This window comes from Gallus gallus, chromosome 19, assembly GCF_016699485.2.
Source record: "Gallus gallus isolate bGalGal1 chromosome 19, bGalGal1.mat.broiler.GRCg7b, whole genome shotgun sequence".
Lineage (NCBI taxonomy): Eukaryota > Metazoa > Chordata > Aves > Galliformes > Phasianidae > Gallus > Gallus gallus.
In genome coordinates this window covers 2917543-2933655 of record NC_052550.1, presented here as the reverse complement: position 1 = coordinate 2933655, position 16113 = coordinate 2917543, and the positions used below count along the sequence as shown (strand labels likewise).

The 16113-nt window shown below is 43.3% G+C and overlaps 2 long non-coding RNA genes across 17 annotated transcripts in view; both read left to right on the top strand.

The window, feature by feature from the left end:
- The first annotated feature begins 2070 nt into the window (after positions 1-2070).
- LOC107054781 lies at positions 2071-5213 on the top strand. The gene is made up of 3 exons (XR_001469416.3): positions 2071-2876; positions 3260-3352; positions 4746-5213. It is a non-coding gene; the product is annotated as an uncharacterized LOC107054781 (long non-coding RNA).
- A 3115-nt stretch (positions 5214-8328) lies between these two features.
- The window catches only part of LOC101751425, an 84503-nt gene continuing 76718 nt past the window's right edge, over positions 8329-16113 (top strand). For 15 of the 16 annotated variants that reach the window (XR_006931797.1, XR_005840935.2, XR_005840923.2 and 12 more), the window contains exon 1: positions 8329-8426. This is a non-coding gene — a long non-coding RNA (uncharacterized LOC101751425). Of the gene's footprint in view, positions 8427-8578; positions 8682-16113 lie in introns of those variants that run through there. The other variant, XR_006931791.1, reaches the window with a different exon arrangement.

The window sequence follows — 16113 nt, the reverse complement described above, 5'->3', positions numbered from 1 at the left end:
TTTTACACTGTTTCATTTTTAACATTTTGGGCTCTCGTGTTACTAATCAGTCTTAATATGTGATCATTCTTCACTTCCTCCACACAAATGCATTGGGAGTGGGAGAGGCTCAAACCCTCACATTGTTGGTGGAATGAGAATGTAGAGCAAGAATGTCAGTCACCAGCAGATACGTGGGGCTCTTGAGCTGCAATTCTCCTCTCTCCATTTCTTTTGTGCATTTTTATTTAAATCACTTGAAATGCTCAAGGCTTCCTATTTCAGTTAAGCCCCGAATATTTTTAAGGGCTGAGCCATGTGATTTCTCCAGCTTTCCTGGGAACTTCATTACTTAGGAATTAAACTTAGGGTTCTTTGATAATTACCCATATTATGAAACGTTTTTAAAGTGTTATCTCTGGGCGTTCCCACTGAGAAAGGATCAGGTTTGTCTGAAATAAACAGTTGCATGAAACTTGCACTTGAAAATCTTGAGCTGATGCTAAAATCTGGGGCGTACTTCATATTAGCAGAGAACACCAATAACCTGATGGAAGGCAGGGTCACTAATTTTAGTATTTATGATTTGTAGGAGTCTCAGTCTTTCTCATTTCAAGGCATCTATTTGGTAGTTAAACCTCAATTTTTAACCATAGCTATCAGGTTTTTAGCTCTGGAATAGTGACCATTCAGTTTAGATTTTTGCCGCTGACTTTTTGGTATAGCTTTTTGAGGTGGAAAGAACTCCTTCTCTTAGCTTTTGAAAGATTTCTGTGGATGCTGAACTGTTCATCAACCACTGTTGGTTGATGAAAGATTCAGTGTGAGCCAACCATGTGTGCTTTGCAGCCCAGAAGGCCAACCGTGTCCTGGGCTATATCAAAAGGAGTGTGCCTGGCAGGTTTGAGGGAGGTGATTCTGCCTCTCTGCTCTTGTGTGACCCCACCTGGAGTACTGCATCCAGTTCTGGAGCCCCCAACATGAGAAGGACATGGAGCTGCTGGAGCAGGTCCAGTGGAGGGCCACAAAGACGAGAGGGCTGGTGCACCTACCCTATGGGGATAGCCTGATAGAGCTGAGGTTCTTCTGCCTGGAGAAGGCACTGGGAGAGCTTTATAGCAGCCTTCCAGGACCTGCAGGGGGCTACAGGAAAGCTGGGGAGGGACTTTTCTGTGAGGGTGTGTAGTGACAGGATAAGAAGAAATGGCTTTAAACTGGAAGAGGGTCGATTTAGACTAGATATTAAAAAGAATTTCTTTACTGTGAGGGTGGTGAGACATTGGAAAAGGTTGACCAGAGAGGCTGTGGATGCCCCCTCCCTGGAAGCACTCAAGGCCAGGCTGATTGGGGCTGTGAGCAACCTGGTGCAGAGGGAGGTGTCCCTGCCTATAGCAGGGGAGTTGGAATGAGATGATCTTAAGGGTTCCTTCCAACCCAAACCATTCTATGATTATTGACTGTACAATCAGATGAGTACACAGTCCCAGGAAGCTTCACTGTATGTTTACTGAAGTCAGTCTTAAAAACAAGCTTAGCATTAAACTCACTGCTCCTATTTTAGATTAATCCTTACGTGGTTACCGAGGTTGGGAAGAAGCAGAATACAAATAAATAAATAAATCCCAAACTCTTTCTTTCCTTAGGGCTGAGAATAATATGAAACAGCATGTGCTGTCTTGGATGGCGGGTAAGGAATGGGTCAGGTAGCAGTGAATGTGAAGGCAGAATGTGTGCATTAATTACTGTATCACAGCATTCGTGTTTTCCAACGTAACACAATGACATGTTATTTTTCTTCTCCTGCCTTCGTAATTTAAATGTTTTCAAAACACTAATTAAGAAATGATAAGCTCTTGGTAAGCAGTAAATATTAATTGTAATTCCCAAGGAGGTTGTTTCTTAGCTTTCACATGGTTCCATTCCTTCTGGGCAAACACTGAGGGATGCATGCTTTAAGGGTGACTCGATAGCTGCAGTTCTCCTTGCAAAGCCCAACGTAAGAGCACCTGCGCTTGTATTCTCAGTGGGTGGGGAACCAGCTGCAAAGTGTGCAGGGATCTCTCAAGTGTCTTTTACTTGTGGTATTGTGGAAACACTTTGCCTGCAAAACAGTAAGAACTGCTAAAACAAAACCCTGGTTAGGTCAGTGACCTGTGATTGCTTGCTTTCTGGAGATTGTCCAGACCTGTGAAAACAGTATTTCAGCTCCTCTCTCCCCAGAACTGTACCTTCCAGTGCTCCCTCTCTGGCACCTTTCTAAGCCTCCGACAGTCACTCATGTTGTGCAGCATTAATGACTTCGGAGTGATGTGATGGTATAATGGGCCTTTTCACACCTGTCAGGTATGAGCTGCGTTAAGCAGTGTACGTGAGGTATTTTTAGCTTGTGAATAAAGTGATAGAGGGAGAGGTACCCCAGGGGTCTTATTTAATTGCTGTGAAAATGACTTTAATAGAGAAATAGACTTAGAGAGAGGACAGCACGGTGGGTGAGATATGCTCACTTCTGCCATATGGGAATGACTGATGCCCAGATGAAGTACGTGCACATATAAACAAGCAGCATGGTGAGCAGGCAGGAGGAATCAGAGGGCTGCAGCCTCATGGGCCACAGTGGTGTAGCGGGGCATGCGAGCCCTGTGGGAAGGGCAGGTTGGGAAGGAAGGAGGAGTTGCCCTGTTGGAAAGCAGCAGGGGTGTGTGGTGCTCTGTGCTGCAGTGAGTGATGTGCCAGCAGAGAGCTGTGGGATCAGGATTGCAGATGGACAACATGGGCAGCATTGGGGTGGTACCTGACTAGGAAGAGGAAATAGAAGAATGGAAGAAGCTTCATGCCTGTAGACTCTGGTTCTTGCAGGGAGCTTTAACCACCTCGGTATCTGCTGGAAGGCAACTCAGGTGGGCACAAGTAATGCAGAGAGTTTCTGAAGTGCACTGATGAGAACTTCCTACACAGATAATGAGGAAACCAACAGGGGCGGATGTTCTGCTGTGCCACATATTTATAAGCAAGGTTGGGCAGGTGGGTTTGAGGGTATTCCTGGAGACAGCAGCCTGAAGATGGGAGAATTCCTCATCTTCAGGGAAAGCAGTAAGGCAAATAGTAGGATCCCAACCTTGAGCCTTGGGAGAGCAGACTGAGAACAAGTCCTTGGAGGCAACCAGAGCCTGACTGGCTGTGGTCCTGGGCAGCCTGCCCTCGGGGGTCCTGATTGAGCAAGGGTATTAATTCCAGAATTTAATTATTTGTGGATGATGCTTACTTTACCTTTTTTTTAAAGGCAAACAACTTGTTTTCCTGAGTGGTGTACTGCCTACATGTTTTACTAGATTACAAAATGCAGTTTATTACTGAGTTTGGCTGTTATATCACGGTAAGCTGCACATGATTAATATGGCTTTCATACTGAAGTACAGTGGTACCTGAGATCTCTCTGACAAAGATGGCTTCAGGGGATAGAACTGGATTCTGTAGTAGTTCTTGTCTGCTCATTGAGTTGGAGCATTTTACTGGGATAGCTAGCCTATGTAATTGTGTGCAGTAACAACTACGTTACTTTAATAATGCATTTAGTCTTGTGAAATCTACATGCTGTGAAAAAATGCTAACCTGTGCAGAGATATTGGCTATAGGGTTTCATGTGTGGGAAGGAACTTAAGTAAAGGAAACTGGAATACACTCTAAGTCAGAAGTAGGGTCAGCTCTAGAGCTGACCCAACAAGTTAACAAAGACTCCTTCCCTATGAAATATCTATCTGAGAAGATAATGCTCAGAAGAAAGATAAAGGCTGAGAAACAGAAATAATTTGTGTCAGAACACTGCTTTACAGCTACTGCTATTGGTAAAAAGTGTTTTCAGAGGGAGCAGTTGTTGAACTGATAACAAGTCTGCTGTCCTTGGCTAATCAGATGCATTGGGCTGTATGTTGTAGTTAGCTTGCAGGTAGCAGACGGTCACAGTAGCTGCAGATGTGTTGATTATGATCTCTGATATGTTAGCAGTTCCAGACCGTGTTATCCAGAAATTGACGTTCAGAGGGAAACTGAAGGTGCAAGGAGATGCAGGCATGCACTCCTGCAGGGCTGGCTGTGGTCTGGATAAGCTGTCAGTGGTGGACCTCGAGCGTGTAGAGATCTGTGAAGAAGCCTTGTTGCTGTGTCACGCTGACATTCTGAGGAGCTCAGTGCTGGCTGATAGGCAGACTGTTCAGGAGTCTTCTCCCACAGATGACTGCATCAAGACAGATAAAATTCAAGGTGGGATGCTTTGGGAGTGTAGTTACTGTTAAAGCAGTACACAGAAGCAGCTGTCAGGTGTTCCTCCTTCGGCTGTCTGAAGGGTAATGGGGATAGGAAATCGCTCCTCTTCAATGGGCTCAGTGGAACTAAGTGAAGTCTATGTCATGCTCTATGTCACGCAAGTTTTTTCCCCCCAGTGATATCCACTTAGTTCCTAACAAAAAAGTATTCAAAAGATTAGTGGCAGAACACTTGGAAGCTGGAACCACTCAGGACTAATGATATAATTACTCTATAAACCCATTTGTAAAGCAATTATGTACTATTGTTCTCTTTTGTTCTGTATCTTTATAAAGACGAGCCATCTTGGCAAGCTGTGTTAGGAATGCATCGAGCTAGCTGTTATGTAAGAATATGAATAATTTGTGTGCATATTTCTAAAAGAGAAGTGATGCTTTTACAATGTAACTGAAATATTTGCTGGTTTAAAAAAAAATTGAGCTTGCTGGTCTAATTTCTGATCATAGGATCACAGAATCATTAAGGTTGGAACAGACCACTCAGATCACCATGTCCAACCGTCAACCCTCTGCTATCGTACCACTGGAAACGTCTCTCAGTGCCATATCTCCATGGATCCTGACCACCTCCAGGAATGATGGCTTCACCAACTCTGTGGTCAGCTGTGCCACTGCATAACCACTTTTCTGGAGAATAAATGTTTCCTAACGTCCAACCTGACCGTCCCATGGTGCAACTTAAAGCCGTCGCTTCTCTTCCCATTCCTGTTATATGGGAGCAAAAGCCAATCCCCACTTCCTCAAACTCCTTTCAGGAAGTAATAGAGAACAATATGCTCTCAACTGAGTCTCCTCTTATCCAGCATGAATAATCCCAGTTCCCTCAAGGGGAATGTTTTCTGCAAGGTCACAGACAAAACAGAGCTTCCTATGGAAATGTATCCATTGAACTCATTAATAAAAAAGTACCCAGGGATAATATAGGTATCTTTTTGTCTGTTGGTTTTGCTAGCATAAATATCTTGGCTCATATTTCCTTAATTAATGCGTATCTCGCTGCACCATTTTGCCAGCAAAGGCTCTCAGGTCTGTGATGTTACTGTGATGCAGTGAGACTTCATGGTGACGTTTGTGGAGGTCCCACTCCCCACAGCACGGGTGCAACTGCGCTTCCTCCTGCTGGTGGCAGGACAAGCCTTGCTGGCTGGGGGAATGGTTGTGGACAGGGATTTCTGTCAAGGCAAAAAACTAAGAATTCAAATGGAGACACCTTCATCAGAAACATCAGGTGTTTCTGTTCCAAACACTGACTCAGCAGGCTTGGCTTCTGCTGCCTGTCAAGGCAGTGGAAAAAGAGCAGCTTGGGATGCTGCCTTAGGATCTCTCCAAGAAGAAAAGACTTCTCCATTTTCTGGTGGGGAACCATGTGCCAAAATACAGTGTCACAATCATTTGGAGCTGTGCTTCTCCAGAGCCAATGACTGGTCATCCTGCTCCTTCCTGAGAAACCTCTGCAAAGTTGTTGAAAGCGACTGCTTCCAGTCCATTTGGTAGGGCAATGATGGAGACTTCATAGTGATTGAGGAACCATTCTTCATAACAGAAGTACTGGCCAGGAGAGGACCTCTCCAAATTCTTGGCACTGTCACCATGAAAGGTTTTGTTCGTCTCCTTCTTCACCGTGGCTTCTACATTACGGAAGTTCTGAGGCCAAGTTCTGCCTCAAGTAATAAATTCCTGGCAGAGGAAGCAGCAATTTCTACTGCTAGTGAGGTACATAGTCCCTCTACCTGTGAAACAGCTCTTGGGACAGTGGGATTGGTGGCCAGTCAGTCCAAAAGGAGGTAGCTGACAGCTGGTAATATTTGGGTACGTATGCTTCTGAGAACCCTACATTTCTCTGCAGCTGGCAAGTGTCAAAAACACAAGCAAGGGTGGTTGTTACGAGGGCTGCTCTGAAGGCAATGCCTCCTATTTTATGTGGGCCCATGACATCAGAGGTGGAGCTGAATTCTTTCACGTGGGAAGAAACGATACCCATTGATGGTTATTGATGATCAATGAACATTTATGGAGACTAAAGAGTGGATGTGAGCGCAGTGAGGCGGTGGGTGGTGCAGAAGGGTGGTGAGAGATGACAAAGAGGGTTTTGTAGCTGAGAACTTGCTGTATCAAACAACGTGATTGTGCTCTTTGTAGTAGTTGTTTGTAATGGAAATTAATAGGAGGCATTACTTTGGCTGTGACCTATGTATTTAACAGAACTGTACCAAAACATTCTTATTCCCATGTATTCCTGTTTAAATTGCCCCTCTGAGTCCTCCCTATTGGTCTCCTGAGATTCTTAGTTATTCTATCTTTGTTTTTCCAGTTCTGAAATGGTGGTAACTAACTCTTCCTCTTTGAGCTTTGCAGTTACTCTGCTACTCTAACCCCTATTTCAAAGAGGGATTATCTCCAGTTGCAAAGATGATTCGAGTGAGTAATACAATGCAGAAAGAGTAGTTTAAAAAATGTTTGGAATGTTTTTCCATTGTCCTGTCCAGTTTCTTCAGTCTGATGGTTACTCTTCCTATGCCCAAGAACGGGGTGTGCCTTCAGAGAATCTTCATTTCCCCCCATCTCTGCCCTCTAGGTTTTAGCAAAGGTGCTGAACACGAAGCAGGCACGGTGTGAAGCAAGTCTGGTCCATGGAGTGATGGGAGCACAAGGCATGCAAGTGTGCAGCTGGAGCTACCCAAAGTGCCTGATCCCTCTGCCCACCTGTCCTTTGTGGGTGGGTGCCACGGTGGCACAGGGTCAGGAGGCCTCTGCTGAGTCTGTGAGCAGCATGTGTCTGCAACTGGCACTGCCCTTATGCTTACCAGTGTGAGCAATGTGAAAATGCAAAGTAAGGGTAGCTATTACAAGGGCTGCTCTGAAAGTAATGCCTTTTCTGACATTGGCCCCATGATGTCAGAAGTGGGTGTTGGTTGGATGGCAGTAGACAAAATAACATCACGACGTGATGTAGCCTGTGTTTTCGCATGGGCAGCCTTCTAGCTCTAGAGGAAGTCTTTTCCATCAAAGGAGAATGTGATTGAGTTGTTCAAATGCTAGATACACTTCAGTTACTAGCACTAAGAACTTTTACAAAGTGCCCTTTCTGTAGTGCTTTCTGTGTTATTGCTCAGCTTTCATTAACAGCAGAGGTGCAATGGTCAGCTGGTCAAATATCTGCTGCAACCATTAGCAGTGAAAACATTAGCAGTCTTGGAATGGTACTGTGGAGCTTAGCTGGCCATCAAGTGACATACTTCAACTTCATAATGCTTAATCTTCCTTGTGTAAAGAATAAAATCTAATGTTCACCAATCCAAGGTGATTAAAATGGGTTTTTTTTGTGTGTGTGTATATGTGTGCATTATGCTGTTTTCTGGTATTCTTTCTTAGGAGTGTGGTGATTTGGGAAGGAAGTGAAGAAGAGCTCATAAAGTAAACCTGTTGAACATTATAAGTGCCTTGGCTTCCTGTTGTGTTTTTATAGCTTCTTGGTTTTATAACTTGATATTTGCTACTCTGTTCCTATGAACAAACCTAGTAGTTGGTAAGTACTCTGCATTCCCTGTGATCATTTAATTTCCACGCTGGCCCAGGTGATGTTACCAGCACAGTCTCCTGAAGGGTTGGACTGTGACTCTTCCAGTATAGAATCACAATCCCAGAATGGCCTGGGTTGCAAATGACCATACTGCTCATCCAGTTCCAACCCCCTGCTATGTGCAGGGTCGCCAACCACCAGCCCAGGCTGCCCAGAGCCACATCCAGCCTGGCCTTGAATGCCTGCAGGGATGGGGCATCCACAGCCTCCTTGGGCAGTATAGTTGAGAAGGAGCACTGTCCCAGAAGATGATTCACTGCGTATAACAAAGTCCAGAGGATCTGGTTACAAGGTGTAAGTACAGAAGCTCCTAACAAGTGCTTCCCTCCTACTCTTCACCGAACTCCACAGAAGGCCTTTGTGCACAGCTGCGCTATGTCGGTATCTCGGCAATGGCCGCCAGATCTCGCGAGAGGTGCTGACGGGACGTGGCATTGCCGGGGCAACGGCGGGAGGTTTAAACGGCGGAACCGCGGACGTGGCGCTCAATGACCACGGGCAGCTGCTTGGCAGCCGGCGCTGCTGGAACCGCGACGACGCATTTCGAGGTACCGTGGGGATTCGGGAGCCTCCTTCCTCCTCCCCGGGAAACCGGGGAGAGGAGAGTGAACGGCAGCGGCCGCCATCAGCGGGAGAGAGGCTGACGTGGCGCCGGGGCAGCAGTGACCGCACCCACGGCCTTAGAAGGAGCCTCAGGGAGGAGCGGTTGGCGCGTGTGCGTCACGTGGGCTGCCGTTGTGTGCGCGTTCTGCTGCTCTCTGGTAGTTTGGCTTAGGAGTGTGGCGACCTGGGAGGCTTGTAAAGTAATCCCGTTTAACGCTAATTGCCTCGCTTTCCTGTTGTATATTTGTAGCTTCTTGGCTCTATTTCTTGGTATTTGCTACTTTTAATCTGTTTCTTTAAAAACCTCCTCTACTTGGTACTGGTAGATAATCTCTTCCATCTGATCTTTTAATTTCCATCACTGCCCTACTCTCTGTGAAGGGTTTATGGTTAAATTAGAAGCCTGGATTTAAGAATTCCTCAAAGGAGCTCTTTTTTTCTATGATTATTTTCTGTTGGCCAAATACTCTTAATAATGTGATATTGTAACAATTGGGCAATTTAGAGTGAAATGAACAATCTTGGCTTATGGAACCGTTGGAGAAATCGAAGATAATTGTGTTCACAGTGTGTTAATCACCAGCTTGGCTTCCTCTGAATCACTGAGTGATGGTCCGAGACAAGGCCGTGTTCTCTAAGCATTACTCCTCTTGAATTTCCCTAAGTAAAACAGGATAGGAGCAGTGGTAATGAATGCCTGCTGAATAAGGGATCATAGGAATTCCCATGGCTTTATCATACGTAACCCATATTTCATGCACTGAATTTTTGTAGTCCTACTCAGAAAACACCTGTTAGATCATCCACCTCAGATCGCAGGAAATATTGATTGTTCTCTAATATATTCTTTTTTTTCCCCCTTACAGTGGGGTTACATGCTAGTTCCAAGCTTGAAATTATACTTGTGCTTCACAGAATGCATTACACTTGTCTACTGTACCAAATCTAATTTGCTCTCTCAGGTTTTTTCCTGGTTCTGCTTTACCTGCCACCTCAAAGAGCAGCTTCAATGCTAGAACCTATCTAGCAGTTGTGTGCATACAGTGAGGTTTTCTTGGTTGAAATCTGAATGCCAAATGAATTTGACCTGAACATTAAGAAGCTCCTTCCTGTTAATACTGCTGAACTAAGAATAAACCATCATGAAAGCACTTCGTGTGCGTACATGAAACTGTGTTCCTTGAAACATCGTGGAATTCTTTGAAGTAGAGGTGTCTGTAGCATTAATAATACAAAAATATGGTATGATAGCAGGAATGAGCTGTCATGGGGCATTGTCAGTTCACCTACTGGAGCCTTTAAAGTGCTAATTTAGGTATCTAAAACAAGCTTGGACCAGAAATACCACACAACTCTCAATGCACTCACTTCAGACAATGCTGAGATTGGAGAAGGAATTTTCCTTGTTTAAAATACAATGCAGAGAATGGGGAAAAGACAGATGATGTATGTGGAAATGGGGAGTGAAGGGGCTGTGCTTGTCTCTTGGTGATGATGATGGGACCTGAGGCAGTGGAACGGAGCTGTGTCAGGATGGGTGTGAGGGAAAGTTAGGAAGATGTTCTGCACCAGAGTGATGGGCATGTCATTGAGCTGCCACAGCTCAAGGAGCACTTGGACAATGCTCTCAACATATGGTTTGGATTTTGGGTGGTGCTGTGCAGAGCCAGCGATTGGACTCAATCCTTGCAGGTCTCTTCCAACTTGGGATATTATGTGATCTTATGAAAATGGCCTATGAGATTCCTTCTTTGAAAGGTCATGCAGTCCCGTGGTATCTGTGTGTCTCTGCCCTTTTAGACTTAATTAACACCTCTTAATCAGACTTGAAGAAAAGTGTTTCTACAATAAAACCATAGAGTTTTGTTATTTATTTCAAACGCATTCAGAAAACTTTTATATGGAAGCTTGTAGTAATGTTGGCCCATGATATGTCTTAAACATGCTTATCCATGGAAGAGTTGTCTTGCCAAGAATCAACACTGACATTTGTTACAGCAAATGTTGCTTTCTTTCTGCTCAGTCTGCAGCCTTGGAGGGAATATCAGACACATGGTATTTGCAAAAGATGTGCATTATTTAAGCAAAGTTTTGCACACATTTTCATATGCAATGATGGAGGGCGACAGTGAACTCACGTTGTTCTGATTGGCTTTTTGGAGCTGGTAGCATCTTACAACAGGACCAGGAGAAATTAATAAGTACGTTATTTGCCTTGCATGTCTGTAAATGCCACTTCCTTAAAATAAATAAATAAATTGTAGCTAAATTAATCTGGTCCTGCAGAAATATAATCTTGACAAAGTATGTTTCTTGCTGCCACGGAATGCCATTAGCTCACTGAGTTTTATGCGTATATTGCTAGTCATTTAAGTGCTGCACCAGTCAAAGTAACCGGGTTGCTGGTGCCAGGTGCCATTAATGTAGAAAAGCATTTTTCTGCCCTAACCTTATTTTCTGTAATGTAAAGGCGAAAACTGGAATTATTTTGCAGTTCATTAGGAAATTAGCTGTTGCCTACTAATCTCAGGTTGTGTTTTCTAGAGAAAACTCTTTTTTTCTGTATGTAGATTAGAAAAGGAAACATCACACAGTTATTAATTCCTTTACTGGAGTAACTGGTGGTGAAGCTTTACTTACGCATTTTTATTGGCAAATATTGATAAATTGAAATCAGCTTTTTTTTTTTTTTCCCCAGAAGATTATGTGCATGAATGTAAGCAGGACTGGGGAGATGGAGGGGAAAGTGAGTGGGCAGGTGAGCTCAGGCTGCTTTCTGCTGCAGTGAGGAGAATGCTGCAATAGATGAAGGCTCAGGCTCAGCACTCTGTCCATGTGACAGCTGGCTGTGTTGGTGGCTGGGATTTAAGTCTGTCTGGGGGAATGCCCCCACCACTTGGCTGTTGATGCTCATTGGGACAGAGAGTACGTTGGTCGCTCTGTAAGTAATGTCTCCTATTTATTGCCCTGCAACAGATACAAAGAGCGCAAAGACACTATTTGATAGAACAAATTCTCAGCTATAAAACACTGTTTTTCAATGCAGTCACTGCTATTAGTTTCACCACTGCATTTTTCACCACTGATGAACAAGAGCTTGCATGCTGTGCTTGTAAACATCTGCACCAGTGGAGGTGACCCACTGTCAGCATCGTCACTGCTGAAATGCACCACCCACATCTCACTGTGCTGGCATCCACTATTTGGTCTCCATAAACATTCAGCAGTCATTAATGAATGTCACTGGCTGTTATCTTTTCTGCATGGAGGAATTCTATTCCGCACCTTTGCTTCAAACTCACTTCTGTGTCAGACAATGTTCTTTTAGACTGCCCCTTTGCCATACCACCATCATCCACCTCTGATGGTATGGGCCAACATAATAAAACTGGAGGCATTACTTTCAGAGCAGCCTTCATACTTAGGCTGTACAATTCTTTGTCTTGTTGTCTTTTTGCTAGTGGTCTAACTTGTTGATTAAATATGGGCTGTAAAACTAAGCATGACAGGCTTTCAGAGCTTGGAAATACACCTTGGAAACAGTCAAGGTTTTTCTTTTTGCCTTTACTATGGATTGGTTCAAAGTGAAATGAAAGGGAGTGATGGTAATAATGGAAGAAAGGATGAAAAATGTCAGCCAGAAGGTATCCACATAGCTGAAAAAGGAGTGAATGTAAGATCAAAACATAGGTAGTGTTGAGTAAGGAGAAAGCAGGAGTGGAAAAAGGTAGGAAAAGGAAAGGGGAAAATAAGAGTGAGCAGTAAAATAATGCTGAAATACAAAAAGATGAAAAATGGAGGAGAATCAAAGTACGACTGGAGATGAACGCTGAGTTTCAAGAAGACGGAGCATAAGGGTCACTTCACTCCTCTTGTGTGCGTAGAGCTAGCTGAACAGAGAGGTGAGCAAAGTAGAAAGGGGCCATCTGTTGACTGGGAGAACTCTGTGCGGTTGGAAGGACCGTGTGGATAGTGGGGTCTGGCAGTATAGGAACAAAGGACCTCACACTGATTTATGTTAGTTGTGAGAAGTCAGCCTCAGTGCTATGGATGCAGAAGGGGAGCCATGGGAATTTGCCATGTCCCCATGAAACCGTTCCCTTGGACAGAAGGGATACCAAAATGAGTGCAAAAGGAACAGTCTGGCTTTCAGCACAGGCCGATTTAAACTCTCAACATACTGCTTTCAAAAAATTGAGTTTCTGAGAAAATTACAAATCCGATCTCGGCAAATTACTTTGGAAGGATGATTTCCAGTATGCCTTATAGCAATGGATTGCAGGAGCACAGCCTGTTCAGCTTATTGAAAAGAAGGAGAGGTGATTTGGTTGCGCTGTAGAAAGTCAGTATTTTCTTGGGGAGGAAATGCAGGGTGCTGAAGGACTTCTTAATCTAACTGAGAAGGAGTGATAACCAGGTGCTGGAAAGTGAAACTGGGTGAAATCAAATGAGAAGTAGAGCAGGTGCTAACAACAGTGAAAGAGGAGGATCTTTATTTCATTATTTCATTATCCTCCTTTTAAATGTGGAAAATATGAAGGCACTCTCCTTTGACATTTCAAACAAATGGATTCAGTCTTTGCCACTGAACTGTGCTGGGAGCTCACACTGTCTCTTGACTGCAACCCACGCTTTTTCCATTGCTGTTCTCCCAGTATTGTTCCCTAGTCTTGAAAACAGGACCAGGGAAGAGAAACTGAGTAAAATGTTTTTTGTGTAAAGACAGCTGAAGGAGAAGGGCAGGTTGTTGCAGGCTGCTGCTGTAAAATGTTGTTGCAAGGACACAGTATGCCGTGGTGCTTGTGCCTGCCGGGGACTAGCTGAGAAGTAAATGTGAACTGAAATTGCAGCTGAGGACATTTCCCTCTAGAAAGGGAAGCCTTCCTTGTTATGAAGGAAAATTAGAGGCTGAATTTACTTGCCAGGCCTGTGGAATCTTCATCAGTAGAGATTAGTTAGAAATAGTTAGACAGATATCTGTCTGCGTGGCTTAGATCTCAGCAGAAATACAGGCTTGGATGTTGCACAGACCTTTCCATTCAGAATTTTTAAGATATTTTTTCCCAGATGATGTTTTTGTTTTATTTTAGATATATTTTGTTCAAATGGGCCCCGTTTCCCAAGTGGCTCTGGTTTCTGTGTCAGTACTCGTATCTTTTCTGTTTGCAAGAATTTTCAATACCAATTCCCTTTCTTAGTTTTGCTTTAGTTACTTTTCCTTACTGATAGAATCACTTCTTCATTTTTTTGTAAGGAGTTTCATCCCAATCCCTTTGGGAATCCGCTGGTAATTGAGTTTCAGATGGCAAGTCCCTATTAATGTCTGTGTTTTCAAGGTAGGTAGATACTTTTAACCCGTTTAATGTGTACTGCAGGCAGGCTGTGTTCTTAGGTGCTTATTTCAAGGTCTTGTCTAAATCTAGAGATCTGCACTATTAACCTAAATTGAAATCTATTGGTGGGCAAAATCAGGTTAGTTAAGAACTAGTATCCCTTGTATCATTTCTAGGGGCAGTTATTGTACTTCTGGTTTTCTGTGGCTTCAATGCTACATGAGTTATTCCATTCACTTGTACCTATTAATACTAGGATCACGTTACCATGCTTTCAGTCACTGAAATTGTACAAACATAGTCTTAAGAATAGGGTGAGTCTCACTTGAAATTAGTTTTTATTTAGTTAAGGGGAATACAACAAAAAAGACCGAACTCTGAATTGGAGAGTTTAGAGTTTTTACCAATTTTCAGCCAGTTTGAGGAGAAAATGAGCACAGAAATCTATATATGAGCCACTTTCTTTTTCCTTATGTAGTTAGTACTGTTTTACTGTGTTTTTATTGAAACAAATACTTTGTGCCTCCTCTATGAAAAGGAATGCATGGCGGTGGCTGAGGAAGATGGGAAGTGCGGAGTTTTCAGCTGCACGTTGCTGGTTCATTGCAATGCAAGGCTGTCAATAGCATAGGAAATAAATACATAAACATCAGAAACCACAACAGACTTAGTGGGCCAACTTTCAGAAGAAATGCATTGGCTTTGAGAGCACATCAAGAGCTGTCAGCACAGCCCAGAGCCATAAATATTTAATTCATCTTGACCCTTTTGATGTTGACAATCAATGTTGTTCTCTTCTGCTGCAGATCTGGGACTATTATGCTGACAGTGATACCAGTCAGTTTGTCAAATGGAATGACACTATCTCCCCATATTCTGTTAGTCGTGGTCATGGGGTTCTGTCAGAAGCCTTTGCATACAGTGCATAGTGTGTGAAATTTATGGCTGCAATCCTACTCTGAAGTAGAACAGAACAGAGTAATTACGTAATATATCTTCTTAACGATCATTTTATGCAACGAGATATACGAAATAAAACTGTCTGCATGCAAAAAAACCCCACATTAACTAATGATAAAATTCTAAATGCTTATAAAAGTCAAATGTTAATGTTGTGGTTTTGTTCTGCCATCATGTTTTTTTAGTTTATCATTGCATTAAAAGTACGGGAAAATATTTGCACTGAGTTGAAGATAGGATTTATCTGAAGCAACTGTTCTTTTTTTAGCTGACTTTGCCTGTTAGAGAGACTGCTGGAAAAACAGGGTATGGCTGTCCAGCAATTACTCTCAGACATTGATTCCATGAGTCTGAAAAGGACATCAGTGTTTAAACCTGAGTGTTTTGGTGAAACAGGTAAGTGGTTTGAAATGAGGCAGTTAAAATGGCTGCTGATTTCAGCTACCAAAGAGGGGGAGGACTGTGCCTGAGGTGAATGGATGATTATTGGGCATCAGAGCGATGATGATTTTTAATGTAACATGCTTTGTACCGGTAGGAGCTCAGAAGCAAAACGTTTCCTATGCCGTCTCTTCAGGTTGTAGATCTCCTTTGGACTTTGGTTTGACTCAGCAATGTTTACCCCATGATTTGTAGGCTGGGAATAGAGAACGTTGCTATAATTTGAAATGTGATAGAGCTCTATGAAGAGCCAGTTAGGTGTATGAAGTCTGACGAAATGGCATTACCATCCAATTCTGTTATGTCAGATAGACGTTTTAGGTCTCCCCCACAAAAAGGGGAACTAGTGCAAATCCCATGTGTCCTGGTGTCATGCAGCAACCGAAGTGGAGTGCCACCTCCTACACCTGTGAAATCATTCCTTGTCTGGTTTCTTCCAGCTTGGAGCAGACCAGGACTATGTCTGATGCTGCTAATTAGATTGGAGTCCTGTCAGACCCGAATTCCAAACAGCATTACAGCTCTGAGTGGTAATAAAAAGTACTGATTTCCTCTATGGGTAACAGTACAAATTGAATGAATGAACGCCAATTCCTGTCCTGTGGGGTTTCTTCTTTGGAAGCGATAACGCACAGCTGCTTGCAGAGCTTCTAGGGCAGGGTGTTTTATGACTGGGACACATGGCTTTTTCACAGCTACGGAGAGAGAAATTAATTGTTATGTCACAAATCTGTCTTTTAAAAATTGATTTGTTTGTATCATTTGATGTATACAGAATGTGTAAGAAAGTCGTGATCAATGTTGGAGAGTTTATTGCCTTCTTCTAAAGGATGGTGGGAAGGCTTTGTTGGATCTTTGTAATGCCTTTGCTTTTATTTAAATGCATTTTACATCTTGC